The sequence below is a fragment of the Ornithodoros turicata genome, chromosome 1 (assembly GCF_037126465.1).
Source record: "Ornithodoros turicata isolate Travis chromosome 1, ASM3712646v1, whole genome shotgun sequence".
Classification (NCBI taxonomy): domain Eukaryota; kingdom Metazoa; phylum Arthropoda; class Arachnida; order Ixodida; family Argasidae; genus Ornithodoros; species Ornithodoros turicata.
This window is the reverse complement of record NC_088201.1, coordinates 233,478,640-233,501,639: the sequence shown is the minus strand read 5'-3', so window position 1 is coordinate 233,501,639 and position 23,000 is coordinate 233,478,640. Positions and strand designations below refer to the sequence as shown.

Sequence of the window (23,000 nt, the reverse complement as noted above, 5' to 3'; positions counted from 1 at the left end):
AAGCTGAAAGACTCTTATCAAAATGGGGATGCGGGCTTGCTTGTCCAGAGAAACAAATATGAAACTGCAGTGCTCAACGTAAATAACTGCATGCTCAGCAACTAAGGCTGGTGATGCCGAAGACCTAATATTTCTAGGTTAAAAGGAACAGAGGAGAAAAGACCACTGCAGCGCATTAATGTTGTTTCAAAATCATAACACCACAAAATTTGTGAGAGTCAGTTGGTGTATTTGGTTATGTTGGTTACCTCCTGCACCAATTTTCAAATGCGTTGCTACCAACCAGGACTTGAGCCTGACCTATGATCTAATAATAATAATAGCATCTATCTATGACCTATATGGACCTTCACCGCTAGTTTGGTCTAAGTTTCACACGTGGCTTCTAGTGAAATTCGAAGCTGCTCTGTAGAGCTGACTTGCAGAGCACAGAATTTATTTATATTTTCCAAAGAACATGTAAAAAACAATGTGCTGTACCAACTGTATTCAAAGAAATTCAAATATACTTTGTTTTAGCTATGTGCATATTAGCAGATTACAGGTGACCGATGACACACAATGGGAGTTACGGGTGAGGACTCAAGAATACTACCACTGCAGGCACTGTCCTGAAATTCTAAGTCACAATTTGTCAGAAAGCAATGACCACGCACAGCCTAAGGATCATATTGAGCTCCTTTCATTATTCTTTTTATTGACAGCATGTTGGCTGCCATCCAATTCATGAAAGTGATCCTTATCGTTGAAAGAACGGTTCAACAGCAAGCGAGCTGGTTATAGTGTCCATGATGGCGAGACCTGAAGAGGAGATACAGGAAGGGACATACACACACTATGTTGAGACATTGTGTATGTCCCTTCCTATCCCTGGTCTCAGGGTTTTTCGCTATGGACCTTCATGATGTTTCCTTCGGCAAACTTTACATATTTTTACGTAGAATTGTGAAGGTACAGCCAGGCGCTGTTAGCAAATCACGCAGTACTTTTCTTGAATCAAGAATCTATAGAAGGTACACAGTCACCTTCAGCATTGCACACATCTCTGGGACATGTTAATTACTTTGGAATGTCACAGACATGTCATGGAGGCCGGCACATGATTAGTGGTGCTGAACAGACAACTATTTGTCATAGTTTAGGCATAAAAAGCAGTTTTGTCACCTGCATGTTGAGAGAGACGTATCTCTACATACTTTGTCATGACACAAATATATGAAGCAACAAATGTACCCTCTGCTTTATTATGGTTATTAGTCAACACTGCCAAGAATGTCACAACACAGTCTTGTACCACCTACACTCTTCAAAATGACCTTCACACACGACACTTTGTAGGTCAACGAGACTCCAGAATGCTGTCCTCTCCCTCCCCATTAGCTGAAAACATTTTTCTACAACCTTACATAAGGGGAAGTTAGTACAAGAAACACACACATTCCTTTTTTGAGCAAATCAGTATTCAGAGCGTTACCATACTGTGGTAGGCCTGCAGTACATTACGTGGTACAGCACACACTGTAAAAAATTTCACCGTAGAACATGTCCCCCATTCTAATGACAGTCTTCTCCAGTTTTTCAAACTGCCATTTCCCATAGTGCTTTATGGTATGACACAGTATTTCTAAATCCTTACCATAGTTTACTGGTTGTAGCAGAAAAAAGACACCACTGTTTCCGATCACAGGACGCAAGCCATAAGTGCTACACGGAAACAGTACATGCTTCTCTCTAGCAGTTGTTCGTGTTTGGACATGGTATGGTGCATGCAGGGTAAATTCCATGGTGAAAATATCCAAACGTGAACAACTGTTAGATTACATGGTGTAGAATGCTCTATAGTACAGTAAAACCTCCAAAGTCGGACACCTCCCTACCTGGGACAACTCCCCATGATTTCATTGCACGGGCAGGCTCCCATTGAAACTACATGGGGACGAAATTCTCTATGTCGGACACCTCCCTATCTTGGAAGTAGGATAGGGTTTTCCCTGCAAAGTTGGACAAAACCCTGGCCAAATTACCTCAATATCGGCCCATCTTTGCACTAAAAAGACCTAAAATGAGCCAGTGGCCTTGACTTTTGCCCCTTTTTTCCCCTATACTGGTATCAGCATTTTGTTGCTTTAGTTTTTAGAGTCCAAAAACCTGTGCTGTCAGTCTACATCGTAATTCTTTATGTGAGCACTTGTCTTCAGTTTGTCTATAGAGCCTTTGAACGAGCACTGCACCAAAGCTATGAGAAGTGGGCTGATGCTTCAGAGACAAGTCATTGCTGCTCGAAAAGCTCCAGAGGTAATGTCATTGAGTAGAATCTGAACGGAATTGAATATACTAAAATCAGTAATAATTATCAGTGAAGAGTGGGCAGAGGTACTACTAACAGGCAACACCACCAGGAACCACTAAGGACCTTAAATTGAAGAAGGGGGACATTTCTCACAGCTGTGATCTCTTCCATTTTTTGTTGCCGTCATATTCTGTAACTCGGACACCTCTATAAGTAGGAGACGCTTCGGCTGCACCGCGGGTGTCCAACATAGGAAGGTTTCACTGTATTTATGTTCTGTGTCATGTGACCACAAACAATATATGCTTTTGCTCATGCTGCCACAGGCGAATTGAGCTGCATGTGAGGATAATAACATGAAGCCCGAGGCGCGGAGGAAAAGGCATGACTTTACGGTCTTTGTGTCTGTTGTTTCATGTTGTAATTGCGTACCAGCTGGCCTGTACCTGAGAATAGGTTTGATGCATTGTATACGCACCATAGACATGCAGTATGTGGTGTGTTGTGATAGTAACGTCGCTGCCAATTGAAGAATAATGCTCCAGGTGGATTGTTTCGGTACGATCTTGATCTATGCATACAAAGGGGTAGGGCATCTGCGTGACAGGTTTACCTGAAAGTAAGGATGTAAATGTTAGCTGAAGTCATTGAATAATTAACATTATCAATATACTGCTGCAGATGATACAAACAATAGCACACAAAATGTTCCGATATGTTCTGCAGGAATGTCTCTGTACTCACAATACACTCTTTAACCCGTACCTTTTATTGTAACTTTTAGAAACATGAAACTTCTATATAGACGTAGATTTCGAGATTTCTTACAGGTTACACCACTGTAACGTATATTTAGAGGTTAAAAGCGACCAAGGTCATGTCTTTACAACACGAATAGAAGTTACATCTCGGAAAAAACAAAAACAGCTTGTTGTAACTTATAAATGTACCCTCTACTCCGACACTGTAACTTCTAAGCGAAATCTGCAACGATAATTTCTTTGTTAGTTTCTTATCGTTTGTTTTCCTTCTGTTTTTCAGCACAATGCCACGTTTCAGTCTCCCATTCGAGACGACAGTTGCGAATCTACGCTGTTATTTTTTATCTGTTTCAGCGTCGTCTATACTTCGACTACATGATATGAACACAGATTATAAGTTCGCAGTCTGGAATACTGATAGTATGTTTCTTTCTAAAGGGTGGAAAACCATTGTCAATGCCACAACCACCAAGATTACATCACACAATAGTAGTACAGCAGCTACAGAAAGGCATAAAACAAGTTTTTGTATACATAAATGCAACGGGCACCATTCTGAGAGCCAGTATGGTGGCGAAGAGTTCGCTCTCGAACACGGGAGTGTAGTCATCGTAATCTTTCTTTATTTAGTCAGTATTGTAAAATGTACAGAAAGCGGGACTGTGAGGGCAAGCCCTGTAGTACAGTCCCAGCACAGTTCAAGAACTAACAGCTAAAAGATACAGTTTAGTTGTGATTAAGATATTGTTAAATCAATATAAGACTTAAAAAAACACTACATGGGGAGTTACCCGACAACTAAAACACTAATAAGTAACTAAAGTACACACGGGGAGTTACCCAACAACTAATACACTCATAAGTTACTACAGAACACAGGGAGAGTAACCCGACAATAAACAGACTGGTAGGTTATTGAGCAGCCTTGCGGGCACAGGAGCCTTATACAGTTATTGAGAAAAACAATTTTAACCAAAACATCATATGTTATCATGTAATTCATCACATGGTTACATCTACATTGATGATGGGGTATTATGCTGGGAGTGTAACAAACTGCGTAACTGATACTTAAAATGGGGAAAAGAGGTTAGGGACCGTATATGAGACGGCAATGAATTCCAGACATTGGATCCGAAATAACTCATTGAATGAATCCCGTAATTCGTTCGAGGTTGAGGTACCTGTAGCATATCAGGTTCGCACCGCAGCGAATAAGGTTTTTGAAGATGTGTGATTGAAATAAGATGATCTGAGATCATGCCGTTGCATAATCTGTAGATTAGGATGGCAACCTTATATTTCAGTAAATTGTATATGCTCTGGATAGACAGACACTGGAATGCAAATGAGATGCTATCGCGGGGATGTGCGAACATCATTATGCGCATTGCTCTCTTCTGCGCGTGGAGTAGAGGAAGCAGGCTGGATGAATAAGTGAGCCCATAAACTTCCAGGGCATAAGAAATATGCGATTGGACTAGAGCATGGAAAACCATTAGGAGACAAGTGACGGGGACCAGGTATCGAATTCTTGAAAGAGCATAGAGCCCGCTGGTGACCTTGGAACGCACAAACTGGATATGGTTAGTCCACGATAAATGTTCATCCAAGATAACCCCCAAGAATTTCACAGATGTCGTTCTTGACAGGGAATGCCCACAAAAATGCAACGTGTATTGGCTTAGGTCAAGTAATTTTTGGCGTGGGCGAAAGATTACATATGAAGTCTTACCTATGTTAGGAACGAGTTTGTTAGCTATCAACCATGCGGAAAACTTAGGTAAAACGTTATCAGCCTTCACGAACAGCCCTGCAATAGTGGGGTCTTCAACAAAAATGTTGGTGTCGTCGGCATATAAGAAACATTTCTCAGACAGACAGAGATGAAGGTCGTTGATATACATAAGAAAAAGGAAGGGACCCAAAATTGACCCCTGAGGAACGCCAGTTGATAAGGCCTTAATAGAAGAATCGTAGCCCGAGACATGAACATACTGCATTCTATTTTGCAAGTAGCTCTCTAGCAACGTGAGCGGAAGCCCTCGAATTCCATACCTGTATGCCTTTTGTAGAAGTATTTTGTGATCAATTAAATCAAAGGCCTTTGTCAGGTCCACAAAAATGCCCATTGTAAGCAGTTTTTGTTCGATATTCTTCTTTATCTGTTCGGTCGCGTTTATTAGTGCTAAAGTTGTGGATTTACCTTTGCGAAAGCCGAACTGGAGCGGATGTATTATCTTATGTCTGTTAAAGAATCTTTCTAGTCGGTTAAGTATTAATTTTTCAAACACCTTGCTGACCGCAGGAAGTATCGATATGGGACGATAATTTCCTACATCCACTCTGGTCCCTTTTTTATGGACAGGTACAACCTTCGCCAGTTTAAGTTCGTCAGGGAATGTCCCTTGTAAAAACATGCTATTTGCTAGCACTGACAGTGGGTGGGCCAAGAGGTGTCCCACTTTTTTAAGAAGAGATGGAGATAAACCGTCATGGCCAGATGACTTTGAACTTTTGAGAGATCTTATAGTGGAAAGCACTTCATTTGGTGTGGTTGGGTCAAGAAAGAAAGAATGCGGGTTTGATGGCGGCAGTGGAACTTCCAAACCTGTACCATTCAATAAAGGCACGCTCTTCGTTATATTAGTAAAATGGTCATTTAGCATGTTTGCCACTTTATCAGGAACACTCACCAGTTCATCGTTATTTTGGAGTGAAATGTCAGTATGTGTCTGTCCATTACTTTTACCCAAAATGCGATTGATTGTGTTCCACATGGTTTTGGGACTACCGTTGGTCTCGCTGATAACCTTAGAAAAATAGTTACGTTTCGCGGCGCGCAGGACATTTCTGAGGGTATTGTTATAAGTAGTATAACGAGAACGAAGGTGGTGATTGAATGGAGAGCGGCGCATTTTAGTATATAGATTATTTTTGTGCTTAATGCTTTTAAGAATTGCATTTGTGATCCATGGTTGTCTAATCGCGCTACGCTTGCTCAAAACTGAGGTTACGGTCGATTCCTTAATCAACCCAGAGAGTGTTGCAAGAAAGTAATTCACCTTTTCCGATGTGTCAGTATATGAGGAAAAATCCCATGTGAGCTGACGAAGGCGATTCTCGAGTGAAACAGGGTTAACGTGCGTGCGTGTGTGATATCCCAAATCACGTGAAGGCGTCCCCTTACGGCCAACATATGTGAGCTCATGATCCGAGATGTCACACCCGGCAACCCCATAGATCAGGTTATGATCACAAAGATTAGTCACAACATGGTCGAGAAGTGAGCCATTAACGCCTCCTCCAAATCGAGTTGGCGAGCTAATTAACTGCTTAAATCCATGATTGGCAAGAATCTCCTGATATAATGAAACACTGGTATCGCTTCCTAGGAGATCTATATTGAAGTCACCAACGAGAATGAGGTTGAGCTTATGTTGGCATGAAGAATGTAATAGGCCATCAAGTTCATTCAAGAAATCTGGTAGATGAGAGCTTGGTGATCTGTACAATACTCCTATTGTGAGGGGGCGGCCACTAAATGTGGACAACGATGATGGACAATCTGGGATATCAAGAAACAAGGACTCGACAAGCTGACAGTGGAACCGAATGTCGTTTCTGACAGAATATGGTACCCCTGAGTGAACATACCGAGCAACACCACCGTGGGGTTCACCCATCCTATGTGCAAACTCTACATTATAATTATCTACATGGAAATACATATCACGGTCACTTTGTAACCAGGTTTCGGTTAAAGCAAAGAAAGTGACTTTACTTTGCAAGATTTGAAATACAGCTTTTATGTCATCAAAGTGCTTCCCCAAACTACGTGTATTAAGATGCAGTACCGACGGGGAGCTAAGACATTCTTTATTCAGACATTCGAGTGAAATCAGGTCCATGAACACTGTTAATCATGAGAAGCTACATCACCGCGACACATCACAATCGAGCGAGATCACTTGTTTGTTTAATGCGTACAACCTTGGCATCAGCATCTTTGCGCATGAGAACGTGCCCATTTCGAACCCAAACAAAGCGGTAGTTCTTTTCCTTAGCCACGTCTTTCGCTTGTCGAAGAAGCAGCCTGTTGTACACGGTCAAGTTTTCACAGATAAAGGCAGACGAAAGATTTAAGTCAGTGTCGTCCCCCGATATCTTAAGCATGTGTCGGTTACCAAGCCACGTGTCTCTGGTACGCCTCTCCTTGAAGCGTACAATGATAGTGGGGTGTGTGTCATTATTGGACGGGAGTCGGTGCGCGGCTTCAACATCCGACGATGCTAGTGGGGCAACTTTCAGTTTAGACGCGACACGATTCAGGACTTCGAGCATGTCTTCCTTTGCGTTCGCAGGAATCCCGCGAATCTCAAGGTTGTTCCGCCTCGTGTACTGCTCGATATCATCGACCTGTGATTGTCAGCGAGGCGGATGGGGCAATGACAGTCGAGCTGAGGGAAGACGACGCCGGCACCCGCTAGCTGAGTCGAGACACAGGCATCTGTCGCGACAACAACGTGAGACAGGAACTGGTTGACGTGCGCCGAGAGGAGGGCTTCAAGCCGAGGAGACGGAGCGTAGGCGAGGCTGGGCTGGAACGCGTCGGCAACAGGCAGGGCCATGGACGAGACCGGACAGGTGGGCACAAGAAGGACAGTCAGAAAGGTATTCAGCGAGGCCAGAAGGGATTCGACAAAGACGAGCTGCGGGGCGTTGAATTTTCGCCATCTCCGGTCGATCCACTGGGTCCGATCCCTGAGAGACTGGTTCTGTCTGGTGGCTAAAGAGCTCTGGCAAAGCGAAAGAAAGGTGTTCACAGTGAGTTACAGTGAGTTAGTTCACAGTCGTTCACAGACGTCTCGGAACCGGACCCATATTGTTCTGCTCAGAGGAGACCGCCGTTCAATTCTGCGACGTCTAGTGACACCCCTGGCTTCCCGCCAACGGACAACCGACATTCTTCCCCCCTCTATGTTGAACAGAGTTGATCCCACGCTCGCTTTCCGCATGCCACGAAACACATCTCGTCAGGATGCTGCATTAATCCACCGCATGCGCCTCGATGTGGCCTTTACAGCTCAGTGGCGTTACCGCTTGAGACAAATTGATTCTCCCACCTGCTGCCACTGTGGTGCTCTTGAGGATCTGGAGCACATTCTTCTTCATTGCCCTCACTACGAACCTTCCCGAACCACACTCTCCGAGTCTCTTCGTCAGCTGGACTCTCGCCCTTTCTCCCTACCGAAATTGCTTGGTCCCTGGCCCAATCCAGCCCAGCAACGCTCTGCGCTCGAAGCTCTTCTGACATTTCTGGACACCATCGGACTTCGATCGTTCTTGTAAAGGGGCTCGTTATTTTATTCCCCCCATTCCACCAAGCACTGGGGTAGAGTATCGCCTGTTGCGATGAAACTCCCCACTCTCCAAGGCCGAAAATAAATTTGTTGTTGTTGTTCACAGTGCAAAGTTGTTGTTGTTAATGTCTCTTCTTCTTTTCTGCCCTTCTTCTTTTTTTTTCTTCTTCGGAACAGCAAGACCGCTCTTTGCATGGCTCACCTCTCTTTTCTTTTTTTTTCTTTTTAAGTCAACACATCCTGCCCTTGTTACTGGGGCCTCGATAGCAACCACTAATTGGGTACCATTTCCGTGCTATGACCTCCGAAGCAGGATGTACAGTAGCACCCTTTAACACTCATTAATACAACTTTCCGGCTGTTCCGATAAGCTCTTAATACAATTGATGAGAATGAGCAGTTCTAAAAGAGGCGTCCACTTCCTCGAAATAACGAGCATCCTTCAAGCACATTCGATATCAAAACTACGGATGCCTGCGCGCGTTCTGTGCCTCCTGTTTTCCACGGCGTACTGCCATATGTTTCGCTTAGCGTTCGTCGACACTATAGTTCTAGATTCGAGGCTTTACGAGGCGGGACAGCCCTGACCGTATGGGGTACACTCAAAGGAAAATAAAAGGAGTAAAACGGGGAGTAATTGCAGCTTCTACTCCCCTAGACTGCAATTACTCCCCATTTTAGTCCCCTAACCAGGACATTTATTCCCGAAATTTACTCCCCAGGACTACAAATTGTTGCTGAACTTCGCGAATGTTCTCCCGAATGCAACAGTCTACGTAAACATGTGCCCTTGGTCAATTTGAACGGCATAAGGCTGCATAACTCAGCCACCGTACTAATTTTCCAGCCACACAGGGTGAGAAACAGTTAGCGCATCTTTCTTCGCAAATTATGTATGACACATGATTTTATATAACTCGATATATCACCGTTGACGGTTTGCTTCAAAGTATTTTCGTGCATGCACACGAAGTATGTACCTGGGACTCTTACAACAGCGCGTGAAATGCATTCGCAACTCTGTGACATTCATTTACGCCCGTGCATTTACTCCCGAAAGGGATTATTTTTCTGGCAATGCATTTAGTCCCCAAAAGGAGCAAAAAGTACTCCTTTTTTTCACAGAGTGTACTGCTCGTCGAGCATTTTCTCATATGGTTCTTTTCTTTTTTTTTCTAAGATGATGGTGAGCTTTATGGAAAACGTATTCTTCGCGGTGACCACGACGACCTCTTACACGCTCTCCTTCAACCAACCATCTTCTGCCGATAGTGGAAACCACACACTCAGACTACACTGTAAACTTTTCCGCCCTTTTAAAGGTGTGCGGCATGCACGTTAGACTTGGTTGCCCAACATTGTACCAGCAGGATGATATTTTACAAAATTCAGAAAGCATTACAAAAGGTCGGGTGTTATAGCAAATCTTGCCTTCATCGTGTCTTGTATATCGTAGGTACGTGCAAATGCATGTATGCGTCCTTCCGATAATCAAGCACGTGCAAGTCTCCACAATACTGTTAAACGATGTTGAGACACTGAAAGTCTGAATTTAGATGACAAACAGCATGCGAGCAAAGTAAATGAGTGCTAAACCGTACTCGATTATCATGTTACTATCATTACATCGACAAGGGCGTGCCCCATGCACGTTATTACACCTTAAAGGGTGTGAAAACGGTTACAGTGTACATACATAAAAAGAGTGTGTCCCCTGTTGTCTATGTAAACTGGAAAACACCCTTATGGGTGTAAATGGCTCGTCCTATAACTGACACCTCTTTTTACACCATATGGTGTGGAACATCCTTTTTAGAGGATGTATTCTGTGTAAAACACCCCTTGAAAAGGTGGATTACCTTGAAAATGCCGTCTTTTGCACCCTTTATACACCCTTTTAACAATTTTACACCCTCCTCAAAGGGTGTCTAAAGGGTGCAAAAGAAGGCATTTTCAAGGAAAAGCACCTTTTCAAAGGGTGTTTTACGCAGAATACACCCTCTAAAAAGGGTGTTCCAGACCATACGGTGTAAAAAGTGGTGTGAGTTACACCACAAGCGATTTGCACCCGTAAGGGTGTTTTCCAGCTTACAGTGTACCTCTCTCTCTCTTTCTCCCTCTCTTTTCAGCAATCTGTTCATTCACCGCAGGGACTCCTCCTCTCCACGTCGCACGAGAGTGGTTTTCGAACCCTGAGAAATAATCTCCCGTGGCCCCCTCTGCAATTTCGCAACGACACATTTTTTTTTCCGGATGTGCAGTTGAGCAGCCAATTAGAACGACGTCGTTGAGCGCGTCACGGACGGAAGTATAACGACGGACGGCATTATATAAAAGCCAGGGAACTCCATTCGGTATTAATTCTTCAGCACTGAAGTCTGGTGTCGCCTGGTAAGTTTATGTTCATGTTTTTCGCTAGTCCTCATCCAAGATGCCTTTTAGAAAGTGCGAGGTAACTGTGTAGCACTCTAGTAACGCAATGAAGAAATGGCTAGGAAGCAAGCGAGCCGGTGGTTGAGACTTTCGTGTTTCCTTGTCTCGGGGTTTTACCTACATTATGCACTATAGTAAGGATTCTCCTAACGCGAAGTTCTTGGAAACGTATTTTTATTTTACTGCCTTCTTATATGAAAGCTGGACATTTTTCTTAAGATTCGTGGATCTTAACGCTGTATGTACCGCCCAGAGAGCAACATATTACATCGACCTGGTCTGTGGCATAAGTGCCGTGCATAAGGCCGATCTCTCGGTACATTTTGTGACGGCGCAATAACATTTTTTTTATTCTTCTCTTCCTCTTAGTGTATCCTTTAATTTGCATTTCCCTTTTTGCACGGTTGTTTATCTAGTGTCGTCTCTGTACAGTTCATTTCAGTTTCGCTTGAAACAGCATAATTTCCGGAGTACAAGAGTGATTTATAGCATTCCTTGTTACGAGGAATCACTCACCCTTGGAAGGCGTGGATGATCGTGACATGCGTGGATGATCAAAGCAAGAAAGTTGGGATTGTTGGCACAGCACGATAACATCTCCAAAAAAGGGGGATAAAGAGGGCAAGAGAAGAAGAAGAAGAAGATGATGATGATGATGATTGGCGTTTTAATGGGGCATCGACAACACAGGTCATGGTGCGCCAGCACTGTGATTGAAATGTGATTAGTTAAAAATAGGTGGGGGAGAGAAGGTTGCAACTGCCCTTGATCTATTTACCTGATGGAGTTAGAAAGGTATTTTGCGCGCTAATTTAATAATTGCGAAGGCTGCCGAGTGAAGTACTCTCGAGCACGCATTTCAGATGGCGCCACTGAGCGAAACGAATTTGGGCACCGGCGAACCGCTTTCAGCAAGGTGACCTTCACCACAGTAAAAGGACTCCGGCCGCAAAGTAGTTGAGGCTAGCCCGTGTCAGGGGTTATTCCAAGGTTCACTTCACTCCGAAAAAGTATGTTAATGGGAAGTGCCGTGTGCCCGTCTCCTGTGTTCTTCCCCTTCGCATTCCATCATCCACCACGTAGGAGCTGTGTGGGAAAACTTCCTGCAGCGGGGTCAAACTGTCGGCTCTTAATGTGCTGTTCTGATGCAAAAAATAAAAATAAAAACGATAACAATGTGCAGAAAGGCTATAACTTATACATTTACCACCTACGTCAATATAGCGTCTGACAAAGTGTTTAAAAGGACGGTGCAAATATTTATCATATGTCCAAATTTCTAGAACGAGTGTACGCCCCCCGCCCCCGCCCCCCTGGCTCGCCGAATTTGATCATGTGACCCTACCATTCGTGGCAATGGTTGACGGACATGGTGCAATGCGGTGAAGTTCTGTTTTGAGAGTGAGGTAGCAGGTAGAACCTGGCAGCCTTTTATTCATAACATATGCGCCCAGACCGTACGGTGTAAAAAGAGGTGTCAGTTATAGGACAAGCCATTTACACCCACAAGGGTGTTTTTCAATTTACAGCGCAGGGTGGGTGCTATAAAAGGTCAGGTCACATCTTCGCGCGTGGCACGATACCTATTTGATGGTCAGACTTCCGCTGCCACAGGGATCATAATTTGTGCAAGAAAAGCCCCCGAAAAAAAAAAAAAACGTGGTCACCAGACGCTGCATAACAAAGTAAATATGACAACGCAAACTTTCGTCTTCATGCATTTCTTCTGCGCTATACTGATGTAAACACGGTGATCCGCAAAGTGTTGTGTATAGCATCCGCCTAGTGGCGCTAGCCGTCACCAATATGTTTTCGCTTTTGACGCCGCTAGCGCCCCTAGGCGGAAGCTGCACTCAGCTAGTGACAGACCGCCGTGTTTACATCGGTATAGCGCATAAGAAATGCATGAAGAGGAAAGTTTGGATGGTCGCACTTACTTTGTTATGCAGTGCCTGGTAACCACAATTTTTCCGGAGGGTTTTCTGCACAAACTATGCACTCTTGAACAAGAGAGGCAAGAGAGGCAATCCAGTAGATGTGGGTTCGATCCCTACAGCTGGCTAACCTTTTCAGTGACTTTCATCTTTCATCATGCACTCTGTCATAGCGGAAGTCTGTCCGGCAAGTAGGTATCGCGCTACGGGCGAAAATGTTGCTGACTTTTTATAGCACCCACCCTGTACTTCAAGGGTACTTCGGGCACAAAACAGCGAGACACAGGCAGACTTGTGCCCGTTACTCCAAAAAAGTAATTGATTACCGTTACCGTTACTCTTCTAGCAAAAGTAATTGATTACCGTTACAAATTACTCGACTCAAAATGTAATCGAGTAACTAGTATAAAAGTTACGCGTTACTCGGGCCGTTACTTTCAATTCATGCAAAAATTTCGGCTCCTGTGTGCTTCGAAAAAAAAAAGAGAGAAAAGAGAAGAAAACCAGCTCCCATGTGATTGGGGTAGCTGAAATAGCGCGAAAGAATCACGCGCTACGAAGGACTCGCGCGTGAGACGTAGCAATAATATTTTTTCCCGCTTACTACAGCAGAATAGCCCAATAAAGACACTGGAAATTTGTGACAGAGCATTGTTATTTGGAGTCAGACTCTACTTCAAAAGTAATTGATTACTCGGTAATTGATTACTCAAAATTGTAATGGAATTACTTGAAAAATTACTCGTTCAAAAATGTAATTAATTACTCGAAAAATTACTCAAGAAATTAATTGATTACAAGTAACGAAATTACTTGTAACGCGTTACGTACAAGTCTGGACACAGGTGACGCGCGTGTGAACAGTACCGTTAGACCTTGAGTAGCCCGCGGAGGGATGACACACGCTTAGGTCACTTTCGTCTATGTCCAACAAGTCGAACTCTTTGCGTCTTACTCCCTGTGGGCGCACTGTACTTCAGCTACATTTCAACGGCAGTGCGCTTCTTACTTCTGGAGTAGAATAATGTCATTGATTGAATATCACTTCTTATGGCATAAAATGCAACGAAATAACTGGAGGGAAAGCAAGAAAATATGTGGACGTGACTTAAAAGACAATTAAAAGTAAATTGGAACTTGGCTTCAGTTAGTTTGGCAAAGATGTCTGAAAAAGCAACGAGTTCCTCTGAAAAGTTACCACGCCGCGAAAGTACCGAGTTAAGTTACAAGTTATCAAAAAAAAAAAAAGAAGGAAAAAAAACGAAGAAGAGAGAGAGACTTAGTTACAGTAACCGAGTTACCTCGAACTCTGCATTTTTGTCCCCTTTTTTCAAAGTTAGTTACAAGTTACCAAAAAAAGTATATCTCAGTTACAGTAACAAGTTACGTCGAACTCTGGTTTCTTGTCCTCTTTTTTTCAAGGCTCCCGCACACTTTCGGAAACACTGCGCCATATCTCAACTGGTCCGCAGTAATAACTATGCAGATCATGATGAACTAGTTTCCTATGTCCCCTCAAATAGACACAGTTGTTGTTGATAAGGGATGGCTCTTCGCCAGTAGTGCTCGCAGAGAGAGCAGTATCTCGAGAACAAAGATGGGGACCCAGAAAGCTTCTGGAGTCTAGGCACATACGCTGTAACCCATCGGTTTGTAACAAAAACTGTGGCCCCCTTCCCGAACAATACTCCCATCTCCTTAAATAGCGACCGTTTGTATAATCTCTCATTCAGTTTGGCACTGATGATGTCTGTCGCATGACGGACTAAACGTCTGAGTAAACCTCGTCAACAACAACAACTTCATTTTTTACCTTGGAGAGTGGGGAGTTTCATCGCCACAGGCGATACTCTACCCCATTGCTGGTTGGAATGGGGGGAATAAAATAACGAGCCCCTTCACAATAACGATTGAAGTCCGATGGTGTCCTGAAATGTCAGAAGAGCTTTGAGCGCAGAGCGTTGCTGGGCTGGATTGGGCCAGGGGCCAAGCAATTTCGATAGGGAGAAAGGGCGAGAGTCCAGCTGACGAAGAGATTGTCATTTTGTTATGTTAAGTCGGAGCTCTCCACTTTGATTCGAAAGATTCGGTTCGCCGTTTTAGGCACACTCTAAACTGAAAAACACCCTTATGGGTGTAAATGGCTTGTCCTATAACCGACACCTCTTTTTACACCAAATGGTCCGGAACACCCCTTTTTAGAGGGTGTATTCTGTGCAAAACATCCTTTGAAAGAGAGCTTTTCTTTGAAAATGCCTTCTTTTGCACCCTTTAGACACCCTTTTAGAATGGTGTAAAATTGGTAAACATCCTCCTAAAAGGGTGTATAAAGGGTGCAAAAGACGGCATTTTCAAGGAAAAGCGCCCTTCCAAAGGGTGTTTTACACAGAATACACCCTCTAAAAAGGGTGTTCCTGACCATATGGTGTAAAAACAGGTGTCAGCTATAGGGCACGCCATTTACACCCATGAGGGATGTTTTTCAGTTTACAGTGCACCGGGATTCGAATTCGCGAATCTCGAATCCCTGCCTAGGATTCGAGGATTCGAGGCTTTGATTGGCACATCCCTATAGTTGTAATATTATCCCTTTCCTCCTCTCGCGGCAGACTCTGAAGACGATCATCATGAAGACAGCCATCCTTATTCTGTTCGTTCTGGTCGCTTGGGGTGAGTACTTCGTGTCGGCCTTCGTGCTCGATGAGTGGCACTGTTTCTAACGACCCCTTCACGCAGGCGCTGTTTCCGAGGTGGAAGGAGTGCGTCTTCGTCCCTTCACCCGTCCATACAGGGCTGCACCCCAAGGTGAGGCCCTATTGAGACACGTCAAACAGGATGAAAGTACTCAAACCCCTTTATAACGAACTCCAGGAGACAGCGGAAAATCTTCGTTGTAAAATCAACTTCGTTAAAAAGGATGTTTGAAAGGGAAAAAAAATGCCTTAATCTCGTTTATTGGTAGAATTTCATTGCTCTGATCAAAACGCACGTCAGACATTATACCTGGAGTACACATGGAACCTTATCCCTTCCCTGTTTAGACCTTTTTACCCCCCTCGTTATTTTGGTACATTTCGCTATCAAGGAATTCGTTATAAATATCCGAGGTATACATTGATTCTTACGGGCGCCTGACCAGACCGCGAAAAACGTTCGTTATAACGGATATTTTCGTTATAAAGGCGTTCGTTGTAAAGGAGTTTGACTGTAGTAGGGCAACAGAGGTCGGCAGAATCAGGGATAATGGGTAACCGTCGGTGTCCCCCTGCGCTTCAGATAGAGTGTAGAGGTGTGCGTCGATCCCTCTCTTATGAATGTGCGCGTATGAGTGAGCAAAAATGTAAGAGTGAAAGGAGGACGAGTGAGAGTGAGTGACTGGTTTGTCCCTTCAGATGACGCACCCTTGGAAGTTCGCTGAGAAGTCTCGTGAGCTTAGCTCAGTTGGTAGAGTCCTGCACTCTAAGAAAAAAAAGAGTACTTTTAGTCCTTTTGGGGACTAAATGCATTGCCACAAAAAGCAGTCCCTTTCGGGAGTAAATGCACGGGAGTTAATGAATGTCACAGAGTGGAGACTGCATTTCACGGGCTGTTGTAATAGTCTCAGGCACATAATTCGTGTGCATGCATGCAAATACTTCGAAGCAAACCGTCAACCGTGCTATATCGAGTGATATAAAATCTTGCACTATACACAGGTCACAATTTGCGAAGAAAGATGCGCTAACTGTTTCTTACTCTGTGTGGCTCGAAAATCGCTACGTTGGCTGAGTTATATAGCCTGATGCCCTTCAAATTGACCAAGGGCACATATTTACGTAGACTGTTACATTCAGGAGACCATTCGCGAAGTTCAGTGACAATTTGCAGTCCTGGGGAGTATATGTCGGGATTAAACGTCGGGTTAGGGGACTAAATTGGGGAGTGATTGCAGACTAGGGGAGCAGAAGCTGCAATTACTCCCCGTTTTACTCTTTTTTTTTTTCTCTCTTAGAGTGTGGACCAGTAATCCAGAAGATGTAGGCTCGAGTCCTACATCCGGCTAAGCTTTTCAGTGACTTTCATCTTTCATCGTACTTTCCTTCTCGCGCCCGCACATGCAAAGCAGTAGAAATACGCATTTCTACAAGTGAAAATATTTCATTAATCTAAAGTACTGGTAATTAGCATGGAGAGTTGTACAGTTGAAACCAGATATTGCTGCATGCAACATTCATATCTTACACGCAGACCACCAATTTTATGATATTGTAATGCCCGCAGTTAAAGCAATTTAATATCACATGCATATATTCGATAACTCGAGCGCGCAGACAATCACTTCTCTAAGAGGAGGTAATATTTGTTAAAGAACTTCCAGGAACACAACCTTTAATTAAGGAAGATATTCATCGTCCATACAATGATAATGATAATTCAAATTAAAACTTTTACCATAACAACTCTAAGCTCCTTTTATGCGTCCTCCATTGCCTCGATGTAAATCAGTATAAAAATCGTATGCGCGCAAATAATTAATTATGAAGCGTTCAAATTATTTAAATGCGATTGAACGCGAGTCTTTCCACTGAAGAGCACGACAGAGGAACACACCACGTCATCTAGGAAAGCAATGATTAAGCAAGTGCAATGATTAAGCAAGCAATAGTGAACACTGTCAGGCGGCTATCAATTGCGCAACTTTTTTATTCAATAATCTCACTTCCATGCTCGCTATCAACAAGAGCTGAGCTCGAACGAACGCTGAGGAACACGAATTGCAAGATGGGGAACAAGTTTCGTTTAAATGAAAGATGGTATAGACCTCACTTTCTTATGAATTCAGAATGATTTCATCTGCAAAACATTAAAATGTCAATTTCGACTCATATCCACGCATTTCGTCAAACGTTTCCATAACAAGAACATAGTAACTAGTCTTGGGTAAGTTACTTCTAAAAGGTAACTGAGTTACAGTTATAGTTATTTTCATGGTCAAGTAATTAAGTTGCATTTATAGTCATTTGCTTTGTCAAGTAACCACAGCTTTTTCCGGCGTTATTAATCCTCTTGTCGTACATTTTAATCCTTATATCATGACATTTAATCCATTTGCCATCGGAATTAATCCTCCTTTCATTATTTTAATCCTCATCTCACATAATGTAATTCATTTCTCATGCAATTTAATCCAAGTGACATTGTGTGGGCTACATGATTTTTTTTTTGTATTTTGGGACCATGTAGTCACTAGGATTAAATTGCATGAGAAACGGATTAAATCATGTGAAATGAGGATGAAAAATAATGAAAGGAGGATTAATTCCGATGGCAAAAGGATTAAATGTCATGGCATAAGGATTAAAATGTACGACAAGAGGATTAATAACGGCGGAAAAATCTGTAGTTACAGTGACAGAGAGAAAGTAACTTAGTTACATTACATTTACTTTTTATAAAACTGACCATGAGAAGGTGATACAATTGTTAAAAACGCGCATTTATTTACATTTACTTAAGTACAATAAAAGTATTATTGTACTTAACCACGAGCAGTATAAGTTACTAAAGCTGGGAAACTACGACATGTGTACGCGACCGAAGAGCAAAGAGCACAATGCATGGGGCACATACCGGTTAGGTACAGAAGGAAGCAACGCACTGTTTGGGGGAATTAGGCTACCTTAGGGTGGCGGGGAAAAAAGGAATGACATTGATTCGAGTAACTATAGTTACATTTTGCAGTTACATTCAGAGAACTAGTAACTAGTTACAGTTAAAAGCTACTTTTCTGGAAGTGCAAGTAGTTACCATAGCTAGTTACCCCCAAAACTAACTAGTTACGGTAACTAGTTACATTTCCAGAGAAGTAGCTTTTAACTGTAACTAATAACCGTTATGGGGGAAGTAGGTGACGGTAGGGTGGAGAAAAAAAAGGAACGACATTGATTCCAGTAACTTGTTGCATTCAGAGAAATAGTAACTAGTTACAGTTAAAAGCTACTTTTCTGGAAATGTAACTAGTTACCGTAACTGGTTACCCCCAAAACTAACTAGTTACGGTAACTAGTTCCATTTCCAGAAGATCAGCTTTTAACTGTAACCAGTTACTATTTCTCTGAATGTAACTAGTTACTCGAATCAATGTCGTTCCTTTTTTTCTCTCCACCCTACCGTCCCCTACTTCCCCATAACAGTAACTTGTTACAGTTAAAAGCTACTTCTCTGGAAACGTAACTAGTTACCCCGAAAAGTAACTAGTTACAGTGACAAGTTAAGAGTAACTTATTTACTACCCAAGACGTATAGTAACCCATGCTCAGGTTCACATATTCACTGACCGCGGTCCGCTCCAATACCGGTTTCACCTCTCCTTTCACACATCCCCTTTTTTCCCTCTTTCATGGAACCGCGTAGGAGACCTTCGGTGTTGCTTCCAATGTTGCATTTCCACGGCTCCACTGGGGGCTGCATTTGAAACAACGAACATAACCGAAGCAGCACAATGTACTGAAAGTCGGGTGCAATACACTCTTAAAAATGATGGTGGTGGTGGTGATGGTGATAGGGCTTGCCGTTGTCGGCCTCACGTATGTGGGCAACGTCACGACTGACGCCCTGGGGAAATGTGCGTCCTGGGCCGACTTCTAGGGGAACTGTGCCGACATATGTCTGAAAGCGTCTGAGGAAAACCCAGGAAAAACCCCAGACAGCACAGCCAGCACGCTCCTAGCCAACCGCCATCCCGAATGACAACGTTCTCGCCCCTGATTTGTTGAAAACGGGAGGAGGAGCCTATTTTGTGCCGTGCATAATGGGCACAAAATAGGCTCCTCCTCCTGTTTTCAACTAATCTAGGGCGAGAACGTTGTCATTCCGGGTGATGGTTGGCTAGGAGCGTGTTATGTGGTGAAGTTCATTTTTAAGAGTGTAGGGGTGGCCGGGTATGCGGAAGGCCTCGAACAGACTCTTGAAACTAAAGAACATTGATAAGACACGTAACGGCCACCCCCTATTGCACTCGACTTTCAGTGCATTGTGCTGCTTGGGTTAAGAGGGTTCTTTTGTTTTCTCTGTGACGTGTCAGTTGTCACCGGCATCAAGGTCAACGCGGCGCAAAGAGAGGGAAAACAAAAAGGGGCGGGACCACCTCCTCCTCACCCCGCGAATACGGTGCGTTTTTTTTTTCTAATTGGTTTAGACTATTCTGTTACGATGCTGAGCAGGCGAGGGGCTTAAACTAACCTCACAGGACCAAAACTATTCCAAACTAACCGAAACCAGACTAAACTAACCAGACACAACGTGACTTAACCCGGCGTAAATTGCAATCAATCCGCCTCCGTGTTAGATGGAAAGGGGACTTTGAAACAGTTTATTTTTAGTGATTGGATTACTAAACGGTGATCTCTAAGCGGGGATAGCAAGTGGTTTATTTTAGGAGATACATTTTTAGTCGTGTATTTTTAACCGGTTTATTCTTGGATGTTTTATGCTTAAGCGGCTTATTCTTAATGGTGGATTTCGGGAACCACCTCCCCCCCCGAGCAGGGTAATACGCGCCATCAACCGCCCCAGCGCCACCAGCGCCATGTCGCCAGCAGCGCAGTTTCGCGCTGCCAGCCATGATAACTGAAACGGAAGTAGAGCGAGTACGAGGGATTGAGTTTACCTGGCGCAGGAGGGAGCGTGACCTCTCTGTGTCCAGTCATCCTATCGGCGCTGCGATAAATATCTTGAGAGGTGACGAAGTATATTTCTCATCCTCTTTAAGCTGGACAACATCAATAATCTGAACAACGTCCAAACTAGCAAAAAAAAACATGTATGTGCATGTGCACAACATAGTTTGAGTAGGTAATTGCCGTTGGCTTTTGTTTCTCTCACAGGCTTCGCTCCTTCGCCGCGGGGGACTCCCAGCAGAGGGCGCTTCCGTAGGGCCATCTGCTTCCACTATATGGTCCTTCCCATGCCTTACCCTTGCTGACGGCACCCGAACGGCGGTCACCACTACCAGTAGTGCTTACCCTGGTTTCACAGCGGTTACCGTGAAATAAAAACATTTTGCCGCACTTTACGCAGTAGACGTTCGGATCTCTAAAAAAAATAAAGAAATATTCATTTATTTTTCCCGTTTCACGCGTCGCGTAAGTCTTGCGTGAAGGTTGAGCGGCATGCAGAAGACGTTACTCGAAAATAAGTAACTGATTACAGTTACTTCAAAATTCTGTAGCGTTACAAATTACTTCATCCAAAAAGTGATACGTTATGGATTAAAAATGTAAGGCGTCACTTTTTCCCGTTACCTTTAAATTGTGGGCCAGCGGCTCTTGTTGCAAATTTTAATATGACGCACCAACATGCACGATAAGTGAAATTAAAAATACGTTTGAATGCAACAAACAAAACACATACACGCGTTTATTACATATTTATATATATATTTAAAACAACATCGAAACGCATCCGCTTCGTTTTGTTACTATTGTTATGCTCAGCCAGCACAATTTATCAGTACAGTCACTTATTTTACTGTTGGTCCAGTAGGTCGCGAAATAACGAGCAAAGTTCAACGCGTTTGTGACCAAGGCTGTGGACGAATGTGTTGCAGAGGAGAAAAGGTTTGGCATGGGTGTGCATCATTGAAGACATCATATAAGACATCATGGCTTTAGGTCGCGAGCCAACCATGTCCGTTAGTAGGGGAGAATTAATATGCACCGGAAATCTCCTGAACCGTGTCCATGCAAGTGCGCGCTAAATATGCGCGAAATATGCACTGAAAAACATGCATTAAAGGGGCACAAAACAGGTCGACGAACATTCTCCAATTATTATGCCCAATGAAAGAATGTAGCTCACGATATCCAAATATGAAATTCTTTTGCTTCCGGCGAGTCTCTTTAACACGAAACAATGCCATTCAAAGAGCATAATCTGCGCGAGCCTCTCCTTATTCTTAAAGCCGGGTCACGTCACTATATTCCAGCGTATAGCAACACCAAATTCTAGGCGCTGGAGGTGGGGGAGGTTTCGCTCTCCGGAACCGGTTACGGGAACATTGCGGTGACCTCGCGGAGCAATACAGCACAGCAAACATAGTGCGCATGTGAAATTGAATATTGAGGGTTTTTGGTACAGTTTGAACTGGCTACCTTGGATTGGGCAAGTGGGAATACGTTTAGAGTTGACCTCACTTCTCGATATTACAAAAAAGTTAATGTATAAGCGTCCCGTATTCTAAATGGCTGAAGATGCGCGACGTCAAAATGACGTGTCGCTATTGTCGCCAGGACATCGCAGGGCGGGGCATGAGGGCGAAAGAGTGCAGTGAATATTCAGTCAGTTTGGAGCCATTATTTACTTTTTTGCGACAACATTTTTTCGAAAACGTTCACCGTCGGCAACGTATCACAATGTATTTAAAAAAAATGCGCCTCGTATACCTGTTTATTGCCCCTTTAATACACAATGTTGAATGATGACATGTGAAGAGATGGCGCTAGTAGTGTGACTCGAATACTTACTGTATTTGGACCACTTTAAAGGAGCTATGAACCGTACCAAGTGAGTCCGCCGACTGTGTCAGCTGCAAATGACGATTTCATCATGTTGTCTACGACACCTTTTATTGGTGAATTTGATAGGTGGGTATCTTCGGCACATAACACGCTCCTAGCAAACCATCTTCCCGAATGCTTTGTTGATAACGGGAGGAGGAGCCTATTACGTATCTATTATGCGGGCCTATTAGGTGTCCATTATTTATTATGCAGGCTACAAAATGGGCTACGCCACACTGTAAACTGAAAAACACCCTTATGGGTGTAAATGGCTTGTCCTATAACTGACACCTCTTTTTACACCATATGGTCTTAGAACACCGTTTTCAGAGGGTGTATTCTGTGTAAGACACCCTTTGAAAGGGTGCTTTTCCTTGAAAATGCCTTCTTTTGCACCCTTTAAACACCCTTTTAGGAGGGTGTTTAACAACTTTACACCCTCCTAGAAGGGTGTTTAGAGGGTGCAAAAGAAAGCATTTTCAAGGAAAAGCACCCTTTCAAAGGGTGTCTTACAGAGAATACACCCTCTGAAAAGGGTGTTCTAAGACCATATGGTGTAAAAAGAGGTGTCAGTTATAGGACAAGCCATTTGCACCCATAAGGGTGTTTTTCAGTTTACAGTGCACCCATTTTCAACAAATCAGAGACGAGAACCTTGTGATAAGGGATGATGGTTTGCA

General features: G+C 43.5%; 1 long non-coding RNA gene across 1 annotated transcript; it reads left to right on the top strand.

Moving 5' to 3' along the window:
* Positions 1 to 2,245: 2,245 nt before the first annotated feature.
* Positions 2,246 to 20,817, top strand: LOC135377181 (uncharacterized). Its single transcript, XR_010418087.1, has 5 exons — positions 2,246 to 2,295; positions 10,565 to 10,805; positions 15,391 to 15,451; positions 15,518 to 15,586; positions 20,647 to 20,817. It is a non-coding gene; the product is annotated as an uncharacterized LOC135377181 (long non-coding RNA).
* The last annotated feature ends 2,183 nt before the right edge of the window (positions 20,818 to 23,000 follow it).